Genomic DNA, 9,521 nt, shown 5'->3' on the forward strand with positions numbered 1-9,521 from the left:
GACGCCTTTCCTCTCCGCAGATGAAAGCCTCAGACCCGCTTCCCCGCCCTTCTCTAGGAAATCAAATTCAGGGAACGTGGTACCGTATTTACCCGCACAACTTCCTCCTTTGACATTTTGCACTCTCGAAGTTGGGGCACAAGTAATTATGCAAACATCTGGGGCTGTCCTGCGCCGCTACCCGGAACCGTTCTTATTCATCTTGAAAGCCGCACTCCCTCATTTGCATAATAATAGCTTATCTGGAATAACACAGCAATCAGAGGCAAAATTAATTTTCTTTTCTTCAGCTAGTCCTTGAGATCCAGCAAACAGAGGCTTAAGGCAAGAAAAACTGATTTTGTAGAGAGTGTGGGGTTCTTGACCAGGACTGGGGAGAGATAAGTTTAGACTAGTGGAAATTAAAAGCTAAGTATTATTTTTCTAGTGTCAGCCTTGGAGTTTAGTTACTTTTTGGCCAAACGGCTGAAGGGCTGAGCTGCTGTGAGAGCCGCCAAGGACACTCTGTCTATCCCCCCATCCATCATGGGAGGTTGGGTGGCCCCAGAAACAGGGTCAGCATGACTGTGGCTGGGGATATTGGAGGCAGACTTTGAAGGTAAGACTGGGAGAAGGTAGACCCCGGCTGCTATGGATTAAGGAGGTGTCTGGCCAACTAGCACTCTGGGCCTCTGGCCTGGCCCACCAGGACTCAGTTCCCCACCCTTTGGACAGATCAGAGGAAGCACTTCCTTGCTCTGAGATTGTCGCCCTGCTGACTGGGGCAGAAGTCTTTGAATTCAAAGCAGGGGGGAAAGGGGGGTGTATGTGTGTGGGTGGTGGTGAGGGCATTATGTGGAGGAAACATCTTTTATACATTAAAAAATCTTTTTGATCTTTTTTAATATGAAGAGGAGTGGGAGGGAGAAAATCCACAAATAAATATGGTAAATGAATTTGTACCAGAATTGTAATCGCGGGGCCACTTTCAGGGCAATTCTGGGCTCCAGAGGATCTTTGCTGCAGAATTAGTGCCGGGCGAGGCCACTGTCTCCCCTCCCCCAGTAGACAGTGCAGAGAAGGAGCACAGTGCAAAAGGGCGGGAGACCCGCCCATGACCCCTCATCCTGCTGCGGACAAGAACTCCCTATCTCTTCCCAAAAGATGCAAGTTTTATGTTTATTAAGGAGGTGGTGGCGACTCGGGCTTGCCACCAAGGTGCCACCATCGCGGTCACTTCTTATAAAATAATTCTTAAGTTCCTTTTAAAATCAGGGATGCAGGAGCAAAGTGGATTAGGAATTGCTGCGGGGTGGGGCAACCTGCAGAGAGGAGCCGGCAGGAGGGAAAATGGGCAGAGAACTAGTCCCACCAGGGAAGGACTAGCCCTTTCAGCAGGAAGGAGGGACGGTGCCACTGGGACTGTGGGGGTGCGGGAGGGGCTGGGTTGGGACAGGTAGTCCTCGCTCCATCTCCTTCGGCATTCATTCATGCTGCCATTTAGGTGCCGTTTCTATCTTGACTTCTTTACGCCTCCCCGGGTGGTGCAGACCGACCTCAGAGGTATCCTGTTCTTTCCAGCGGTGTGGGAGCGATCACAGCTTCTTCCCTGGAGGGAAGGGCACCCCTAGAATACCCAAGCAAAGATATTCTGGCCGCCCCCCGAGACTTTTCCTGGCTGCCAAACGCAGGGGAGTTGGGATCCCAGTCCCAGCCTCATTTTCTCCTTTTCGGAGACTAGGGAGGACACGGGATGAAGAGTAGAGAAAGGCGCCAGCGGAGTGCCTTGCGGGGCCTTGTCATTTTAAACTTCCGAAACCGCTTTAAGTTTGCAGGAGAAGGTCTCCAGCCGACCTCGTTCTCCCGCCCGCTTCGGATGTTCTAGCAGCGTCCGGGCGCTGGGTCCCAGAACTCTACTCCCCATTCCCGCCCGCCCCCGAGCTGAGGGGAGAGGTTGGACCTCTTGGGCCCGCAAGCAGCCTCTCCTCCTGAGGGGGGCGCCGTCCCGCCTGCAAGGACCGCAGTAACTGCTTCGTTTGCCCCAGAGCGGGAGCCACCTGGGCCCCTGAGCTCCGGGAACACAGAACAGCCCACGCGGAAGGGGGCGCTGCGGGCGCGGCTGGAAGGGCGCGGGCGGGCTGGGGGTGCGGGGCGCAGGGCTTCGGCCCTGGAGCCGCCGACGCAGGCCCCAGTGTGGTGCGGCCCTGGTGCGGGGCAGCGGGGTGGGAAGCTTTCCTCCCGAAGTCGGGAATTTCTAAGAGCAAATCCCCGAGTCCCGCCAGGCGAAAAGTCCTTCGCCCACTCTGCCCCGCTCGAGCGGCGCGGTCGTGTCCAGGTGAAATGCAGAGGGTGGGCGCAGGGGGCGCGGGGGGCCGCGGAGTCTAGCGGGGCTTTACCCGAGCCCGCACCACTCAGCAGCGCCCGGCGTGGGGGGTGAGCTGGCAGCCACGCGGGGATTCGAGTCCGAAGGAGAGGGCGTGCCCCGAACAAGTGTGGGGGAAGAGAAAGGGAGAAAGGGCGCGGAAATGGAAGAGAGATGCCTTGGGGGAGATGGCTCGGAGCCTCAGACTTAGCTTCTTCCTCTCCCTGCGCACCGTCCATCAGGTACTGAGCGCCTGTGGGCTAATCCCGGTGGTCCCCTCCAGCTGGGGCCGTCAACCCTGCCCAGCCCCTGTTCCAAGTTCAGAGGAATCCAGGGAAGCCCCTCCAGCGCTTGCACCTTGCAAGATCAGACTCCTCTCTGGAAAATCAGTATTCCCACCTGCCAAATGGGCAGGTTCTTTCCCGTTTTGTTTGCTTGCCAGGCACTTGTAATGGACCCACATGGAGAGGATTTTGAGTTGCTGGAAAGCAGGACTCCATACTACACACACACACACACACACACACACACACACACACACACACAGACCCACTGCTGTTTTTCCAAGATGAGGAAAGGGTCCCAGGCTGATTCCTAGAGTAAGGCAGTACTTTTTCCAGCCTCTGTGGATGCGGGCACTGACCTTCCCTGGAGAAAAAGATCCTTGGGCTGTCTACACTGGAGCTTCCATGAATGCTCAAGGGAAGCCAGCCTAGGGATGGAATGCTGGGTCCTGGGTGTCGCAAGGGGTGGGACAGGGCTGAGGATGGAGCCAGGCAGAAGCTGGGGAAGCTAATAGGAGGAATTTATGCGAGGCTAGGGAGGAGGCTGGAGCTGACACCCACCAGACAACTGCCCAGGGGAGCCTGCTGGGGAGTGTTTGCAAGTACCTGTTTCTATATGGATCAAATGTACATGATGTTTTACGGTCATTTGTATCCAAGAGCCTGGCGCCCAGACCGGCACAAGAGGGTCTGCTGGAATGGTGGGAGTGGATAGGTGTAGCTACCATCCGCGAGGAAGGGTTGCTCCATGCCAAGTTCTGTACTGGATGCTTCCCGAACTCTTCACTTTTATTCCTCATCACAGCCCTTAGAAGGAGGCTTTTTTAACTTCATCTGAAGATGGGGAAACCAGCTCAGAGAGCCTAAGTAACTTGCCAGTGACCAAGTTCAGCCACAGGACAGGGCTTGACCTAAGTCTGTCACCCAGGAGCTGAGGGCCTAAGAGGAGATTCAGGGTGGAACCGGGCTCTGCAGGGAGGCAGGTATGGCCCTGCTGCTGCTCTGGATCTTGGGGTTTGGCATGACAGAGCCAGGATGGCAAGGGGAGTGTCGCTGGCTCTTGGACATCCTAGATTCCGGCAAGACCAGGAGCCCAGCAGCCTGGAGCCAGAATTCTACAGAGTTTTCCTGCCTCTAGTCCCCATCCACCCCAGCCGCTCTGACGGAGTGACTGGCTGCCATCAATGACTCAGTTCCAAGCGCTGGAACAGCCAGTCAGGCAGCCACCATGGGACTCCCTCCATGCACCAGCGGCAGGGCTCCTGGACTCCCAAGCCACGCTGATATGGAAGGCTGTGCCCCGGCTACCACTTAGATGCGTCTGCATAATCCAAAGACCAGTGGATTGGGAATTAAAAGGTTTGGGTCCAGCCCTGAGCTTGCTCTTTCCTGGCTAGCTGAGTTACCTTGGGTGAGTCCGTTTCCTTCCCCCGACTTCAGCTTCTCCCTGTAAAACGATCATTTGAAGCCAGGTAGCCTTAGAGCAGCGTCTAGTCCTCACATTCCATACACGTGGGGTCATTCAGGCAGGATTCCAGAACCTTTAGAAAATACTTGTTAACCATGGATGGCTGACCACTGGCCCATCGCCTCAGCCAGCACACAAAACCCTGGAGGTGCAACTGTCTGGAAAGCAAGGGGACTCCTATGGAGAGCAGGTGCATTCCTGTCCCAGCTGTGCGGGTATCAGTTTCAGTTTCCCCAACAATGATGCCAGGCACAGAACTACTGAACACCTAGCTAGGGGACCCAGGAAGGCAAGAGAAAGGGTCCTGGAGGAAGCTCTGGGTGTCCAGACCACCTCTCCAATCCCTTCTCCTCCCCAGCCTCGGTCAAGGACAACAGAGGGCATTATCTTCCCTCCAGTCCTTCACCAGCGCCACGCTGCTGGAGGCATCGCCGCAGCTCGGACTAATTCCAGGTACATTCTATAGGTGGCATCATGCTACTGGAAATGGCCTCTTCAGAAGGGAGAGGTGCTCTCCGGGGCTTTCCCAGGCACGGGGGAAACCAAGGCAGATCAATACAGCCCCATTTCAAACTGGCCGGAGAGGGGGATCTGAGGGACCTTTGGAGCTTGTGCCTGGCAAGGGTTCTCTCGGACTCCAGAGGCCACTGATTCAGGCGCATACGCTTTTCCAGGATCTGCACCCTGCTGGTGAGCCAGGGGTCTCTGGGAGTCTCCCATGCCCACAGCAAATGGTGGGAAAGGCCTTAGCCCCAAACACGGTGTGTGTGTGTGGGGGGGTGCTGGGTGGGCTATTTGGGATTTCCAACAACATTCACCCACAACGGGAAGCTGTGCTGCCCAGGCAGGGGGACACTGCATCAGCATGGGACAGGTCCCAGACTGAGGCTCCTCTTTCGTCTCCAGACATCCTGACCAGGGGCCACTCCTGCGACCAGGAGGAGGTTAAAGCCCCTCTCCTGATGGGCAAGGGGACTGGCCAGAAGTGGGGAGGGAGAAGGCAAGCAATCTGCTGGAGACAAGATTCTGGGGTCTCCCGCACAGGCAGGAGCCCAGATGGCCGAGGTGGATGGGCTGACCAGGGGCTCCACCCTGCGCCAAACTTTCCACTCATGGAGACCTCCTGCAGCCCCTCCCACCCTCAGCGGTCTGATCCTGCCGAAAGGGCCCAATCCGGTAGCTGGATCAGGGACCTGCCGGGCTGGTCACTGCGGGCAGGGCTCGGCCTGACGTCAGGGAGCAGGGACGGTACAGAGACAGTGGAGAGAGATGACAGCGACGCCTCTCACCTCTCTCTTTCTCCCCCCCCCCCCCCCGCCTGGCTGGTTCCAGGCAGCCCGCGCCAGCGCGGGCACGGATCCCGTGGGTCCTCGCCACCACCGCTCCCGGCCCCACGCGGCTCCCAACCCTTGAGCCCCAGCCTGGGACCTTGGCCAGGCCTGGCGCCGAAGGGATCGGAGAAATGGGGCGCGGGATCTCAGGTGACTGCACGATGGGCCAGGCCTCAGCAGACAGCTGGAGGACCCCAATCCCCAAATCACAGTCCAGTTCTCTTTCCTCCCCAACCTCTGCCCCCCAGGCGTTGGGCTCGGTTTCTCGGGATTCTGGGCCTTTGCTCAGACTCAACACAGACTCGCTCACATTATTATTATTTTTTAAACAAAAGCAATTAGATTTCAATCCCAGTTCATTTGCATTTGCACCTCGGAAACAGTGCGGGGGTGGGTGGGTAGAGGAGCGGGAGGAAAGAAGGGGGCTGCCTGGCGGCGGCGGGCGACTCCTTCCGAGCGCCACAGCTGGCCCGAGCTGCCATTACGCCGACCACATCTGGCCCGGCCGCGCGGCCGCCGCGGCCCTCTCCCGCCCGTGCTCGGAGCCGGCGCGCCGCAGCCCGCTCGGCGGCGCGCTCATCGATCGCCGGGGCCGCGGCCGGGCGAGCAGAGAACAAGGTATAGCCTGTATTTAGGTTCCTGCCCTTATATGGCGATGTGCGCGAGCGCCCGCCGAGCGGCCTCACCATATAAGGGCACGCGGCGGGCGCCGGGCTGAGCTGGTGCGCGCTCATTGGCCCGCGCGTCTCTCAGCAACCGGCTCTCACGAGTGGAAACGAGCCAGCCGCCCCCGCCCGCTCCCCTCCCGCTCCCCGCCCCCTCCCTTTCTTTCTCCCCCGGCATCCCCGCCTCTCGCCTCGGCACCCCCTCCTTGCCTACCCCCGTTTTTGCCTGCACCCTCTCCCCCAAGTTTTCTGCGCGCGGTTGTCCCCCTCCCCCTCCGCCTCGCTGTCATTCTCTTCCTCCCGCTCCGCCTGTCCTCGCCCCCTCCGCGCACGCTTCCACATCACACCCCACGCACCCCCCTCCCCAAACCCAGCGGACGGCGGCTGAGGAGCCGGAAGGCCCGGATGCGGGAGGGGAACTGGAGACGGGGGGGGGGCGGGTGTGCGTCGCTGCTGCAGTGGCCGCCGCAGCGTCAGGTCCGAGGCGTGCACGCACGGGGCACTGGGAACAGTCCGAGTCTCCCCCCCCACACACTCACCTCCCCCGCCCCAAAGGTAATCAGAGCAATTAGCTGCCAAAGAAATGTGTTTGCGGGGCTCGGGATGTGCTAAACCACAAACAGCCCTAGGTACCACCAAATTACCATTTCCCGGGGTTTCCCTTCGGGCTGGATTTCTGAATGCAATCATAATAATGATGAATCGATGTCTCATTTAAAGGTTACTTTAAAAACCTGCCAATTGTTGAGGGGAAGTGTGTGGGGGGGAACAACCCTGCGTGCGGAAGGGAAAATGCTCCAAAAGAGCCATCCTCGGGTTTCCAGGCAGAATGCAGCGGAGCGGTAGCTGCGGGCTGCAGGTCAGGTGCCCAGCTCTGGGCCCACCCGCGGGGTGGGAGCCCACGGAGGCAGAAGACGTCACTGTTCCTCTGGGTATGAGGCCCCGGTTCGCCTCAAACTCAGGCAGCGGAGGCACCGCGGTTCCGGGGCGCCCCTCGCCCCCTCCCTCACGTTCATAGGCGCGCGCACGCGCGCGCACGCACACACAGGTGTCCGGCTGACCCCTCCCGGGCGGTCGCCAATTCCACAGTGCCGGTCCTCCTAGCTACGCCGCTGCGGCCCTAGGTACCCCCCTGGGGATTCGCTCCTCTCCCCAGGGACCCAAAGAGGAAAGCTGAGACAATGGGTACCCTAGCGCCCTGGGGACTTCGCCTGTGACCGAGCTCGCCTCTCTAGGGCAGCCGCCTGGCGGAGGCGCGGAGCGATGCCCCCTACTGGGAAGCCTGCGCCTGGAACACGGTGCAGGTGGGGGTCGCACAGGAGGCGGGCTCGGGTGGGGGATGGGGAACGGGGCGCGATGACCCGCCTGACCTCCGCTTCTTCTCGGGCATCCTTCCCTGCCCTCGCCCTCCTTCCTTTCCAAACCTCAAATCCCCCAACCTGGCCCCTCCCGGGGTAAGGTGTCGGAAACGGGCACTGCCAGGGAATGCAGGTGCGAGATTGGGAGGGCGCTGCCTGCTGGATCGAGTTAGCTTCGGCCGCCTCCTCCTCGCTGTTTCTGCGGAAGGAAGCTCTGCGGCCGCAGCAGCCCTTGGTGCCAGCACGTATCCCTCCCTGACCTTGGCTGCGATACGCTGCCACGGTGTTTTGCCTAACAGAAAGCAGTTTCCCTCCCGTGCAGGGACTGAGGATGCCCTCGGGGCGGAAGGTTTGCCTAGGTCTGCGCCCCGCGCTGGACCTGTGCCATGGAGACCTCTCTGAGCACTGGAAAATCCGTGGATGCCCGGGCGTAGCCTCTCAGTGCCCCCGCGTAGCCCATCTCTGCCCCGTGCCTGCCCACGCCCAATTAGCCAGGTCGTTTATATTAAATCCCCATTCCCAGGTTTCTGTGTGCTTAGGTACATGGATACCTTCGTCCAGCGGGGGATAGGGGGTGCAGGTCCCCAGTTATCCTCCGACTTCTCCCCGCACAGGGACATGCCTCCTTAAGTGCGCCCCTTCTCTACTCTTAAACCTCAGGAGCAGAAGCCGCTCTCAAATCTGGAAATGCCTTTACCTGACCTGTTGGCTCCTGGTCTCTGCCCTCTTATTTACTGAATTTGAGTTTTCCAGCCAGGGGTAGTGAAATCGCTGGAATCGAGAACGCGGTTGGCGGGAGGGGTGAGAGAGAAACTTGCAGATAGGGAAAAATAAAGCCCCAGACTTACAGACACACCTCTCCCCGGCGGCCCGGCCGCTTTGGGCCTGGGGTCCTCCGGGTTGGGAGAAGGGGGGCTACGGACCCTCTCTACTTCACCAAGCGGTCCCGATTCCGGAGTCCGACCTCACCCACGGGCCCTCGGTTCGCACTTTTCGTTTATTCCTCAACAACCCCAAGCCCGCGACTCCGGGGGCAATTTCCTCCCCGCTCTGGTGCGCCCCCCGGCCCTGTCCTGAGTTCGCGCTAGGGTCTCCAGCTCGCCCTGGGCGCCCCTCTCCGGAGCCCCGGGCTCCCCTTGGCGCCCAAAGAAGTGTGCTTGGGCCCGGGTGCCAGGGAGCTGCAGGGTGGCCGCGGGCGCCTCGGCGGCGCGGGCTGCTCTCGGCTGGGCGGAGGCGGGGGTCGGGGAGCGGCTCCCTGCGGAGAGGAGGGTGGGCGCGCGGCACCTGCTGAGCTACCGCCGCCGCTGCAGTTCATGGCGCCGGAGGATCCACCCGGATCTTCTCCGCGGAGTTCCGGGCTTGGGTGGTTTTGTAGTCGGCACACACACGGCTTTTAATTTAATTTTCATTTTTCTGCGCGGGGGGCGTCAAGGCGGGCCAGCCCAGCTGCACCGCCCGGGTGGGGGTGGGGGTGAGGACAGGGATATCTACATGGGTGGGGGCGGCACGCGGTCACGGAGGTCAACAGCCCATTAGCATTTCCCCACCCGGGAGCCGCGACCTCGTGAGGGCTCGGGGCATGCAGGGAGGGGGGCAGACCAAGAGCGCCCTCCCTGCACTGTCCTCCTGCCACCCCCCTCCCCGCGCGCCCCCCCGCCGCCGGCAGGTAACCGCCCCTCCCCCTCCCCGCTCGCCCCCACTCCGGCCCCTGCTCCCCCGGTGCCCGCCAGGGTCCCGGCGCCCGGGCGGAGAGTCCCCGGGCGAGGGAAGGGGAGCGGGGCTGCGGGTGGGCTGCGGCGCCCGCCCCCCGCCCGTGGCAGCGTGGCGACTGGCGCCGCTTTGGCAGCCATTTTCTGCAGCTGCCGCGGCCGGGGCTCTGCGGAGTGAGGCGCAGGCTGCCGCCGCCAGACAGAGGCGGCGGGGACGGAGGGGCGCAGGGTCGCCGGCGGGGGTGTCGGCTGGCGGCCGCAGCGGGGGCGGGGGGGCGCGCGGGGTCGCTGGCGCCCCCCGCCCCTCCCCCTGCTGCAATGCAGGCAGAGCGGGGCCGCTCCGCGTGGCGAGCGCCCGCGATCCC

The sequence above is a fragment of the Halichoerus grypus genome, chromosome 2, assembly GCF_964656455.1.
Source record: "Halichoerus grypus chromosome 2, mHalGry1.hap1.1, whole genome shotgun sequence".
NCBI classification, from domain to species: Eukaryota; Metazoa; Chordata; class Mammalia; order Carnivora; family Phocidae; genus Halichoerus; species Halichoerus grypus.